Source organism: Electrophorus electricus, chromosome 2 (assembly GCF_013358815.1).
Source record: "Electrophorus electricus isolate fEleEle1 chromosome 2, fEleEle1.pri, whole genome shotgun sequence".
Taxonomy (NCBI): Eukaryota; Metazoa; Chordata; class Actinopteri; order Gymnotiformes; family Gymnotidae; genus Electrophorus; species Electrophorus electricus.
Window position 1 is genome coordinate 33,999,903 of NC_049536.1, and position 2,597 is coordinate 34,002,499.

Sequence of the window (2,597 nt, forward strand, 5' to 3'; positions counted from 1 at the left end):
AAATCAGAGGGAGTAAGGCGAACTAGCTGCAAATTGAGACACGTGAGACTGGGGAAAATCCCTTGTGACAAAATGATCTGGCACCAGCAAACAGAGTAAGCTTCAGGAATGACAAACCGAATAGCTGTCTCAACAGTTTTAATCACGGATCCCAGGGGGCGTCCGCTGCATGTGTCCTCTACTGGTTCTACGCCGCCTCTCCGGTGATGAAGCGCCACACCTGCTCTTCTTCTCCTATCTGCCCTCCGTCACAGCTGGTCAGGTGAGGGGCGCTGAGGAGACTATGTGCAGGGAAGGTAGGAGCCCTGAAGTACCAAAGGCCTGCGCAGGCCTGCGCAGACCAACTCTGTGGAGTGCTGTGGTACACTGACCACCTAAACCTGAGGCTAGAAAAGGAGTCCAGTCTTGTACTTTTCACCACATCTGCATATTTGCACAGGCTATTTTGAGTACATATGTACAGTTTCAACACATCCTCAACATATTTGCTCATCCAGTTATTGCATAAATGAAGTTTGGTAGAAATACCATGTCTGAAACTCCAACCTTATCCCTCTTTATTTATACTTTCAAATGTTCCTATTCACAGGGAGATGGAATTGCGCAGGGAGGAGGCAGAAGAGGTGAGGGCGAGGAGTTGGGAGATAAAGGAATAATCCTGGGGATGATACAAATGGCATAGTTGAGGTAACCAGGAAGGTAGATTAGCTTGAGTTTGGTGCACCATGGAACTGGACAGGGCAATTCGATCGAGCTTATCCATGATTAGAGAAACTTGGAAGGAGACTGAGTCAAGAAAGTTGCCAAAGAACTCTTGGCAAGTCACAGGGCTTACGGAGTTCTCAGGAGAGAAGGACCCCAAGGCAGATGACAGGATGGACAGGCATCCGGCAGGGCGGGAAGAGGGAATGACATCTGTTTCATGGTGGTTTTGGCTCTTCCTCCTTCAGAGCTGGAATGGCATCTCCTTCTACCGGGATGCCATCTCTTTCCCCATGTTGCAGCTGTTTGCCGACACCACCCCGTTTTGCGGCTTCTGAGGCTTGTACCGTGGCCACTGGTTCGCCTCCCCTTGGCCCGCTGAATTGGTCACCTTGGCAGAGGATCCTGTTGACTCATCCACCCATTGTTGTTGCTGCTTTTTTGGGGGCGAATGAATGATCTGGTTAGCCCATCCTTATTCATTCTGACAACATGGTCACTGTCAGCTCTATCAACAAAGGACACCCCACATTCCTGACCCTCATGCCATTCCTATGCCGCCTTACTTGGCACTCAGTTAAGCAACAGTTCATCCTTAAAGCAGCTCACATACCCAGTCACTGGAAACTTAATGGCAGATTCTTTCTCTCATTCCCAAATTCAGAAATTCAGAGCATTAGCACCATATGCAGACCAATGACCGACCCCAGTTCCTCCATTTTTGGACACAACCTTCCTCTGAATCCATGGTTCACCTACCATGTTCATCAAGATCATTACACCATATTAAATAAAATAGCTCCATGAACCCTTTCCACCTACTGGACTGGTTGGAAATGCTTTCAACACAGCTCCATACAGCTCATAGCATTCCTTTCCCTTCAGATAGTTTTATCTGAACCTCTGCCTCTGCGTCCATGGTTACCACCTCCCTGCCCTCCTACGACAGCAGACATTCTGCTACACTGTTTTCACTTCACTCACGTCACTTCTCACTACAGACCTCTCAAAGCCCTCTCCCCCTCACCTTCCTTCATTGCTCACCTTCAGCTCAAGTGCATTTGACCTAACCCTGTGTCTCAGAGATGATCATCACTGACCATGAGACATTCATTTTCACCATCAAGCAGCAAAACCAATCAACCACGTATGACTACTCCTCTATACCTGTTCCAACCTGACTCCTGTCTCAGTCCATACAAAGCCCAGGTACACTTTCTTCAACTCAGGGCTGCTCAAAACACCCAGCCAAACGATCAACTCTTCATTTCTGAAAATTGCTCCATCGTTACCCAACAGTGGTTTCACCATCTCTTACAACTTCTGGAAAAACCCACCAGCAGATGTTCCGAACATAACCTGCAGCTTTAGGAGCTGGCTTTTCCCATTTATGGGGTCCACCCAGATCTTCAGCCCAAAGTTCTCCTGACACCTGATGGCTCCTCCAGTCTCTCAGTCACCTCTGTGCCAGTCCTTACTGAAGGCATCTGTCTGCACTCGCACTCATATCTGTATGTCTGATGATTATTGGATTATGTACTTTATGTACACTGGAACGCTTTGTAGGGTGTATAGTTTCTACAGTTATTTGGACTCATAAGTATTTTCATCTCCTTTACATTTATTTCTCTGTTTATAGAAATTGCATACGAACATGCTGTCACAACATGTTATACTGCTGCTGTTAACAGCTCTGTGTTATCTTATGACAATGCTACATGTTGTAAATCCATGCCACTTTTTAAAATCAGCATGAACTTTGCACCTATTCAGGAAATTAAATTATATTCAAAATTCATTTGTATAGTGTTTTTTACAAGTTGTTGTCATAAATCATCTTTATAGAGCATCTAGATCCATGCCCCTAGTTAGCAAGGCCATGGGAGAATAAGCAG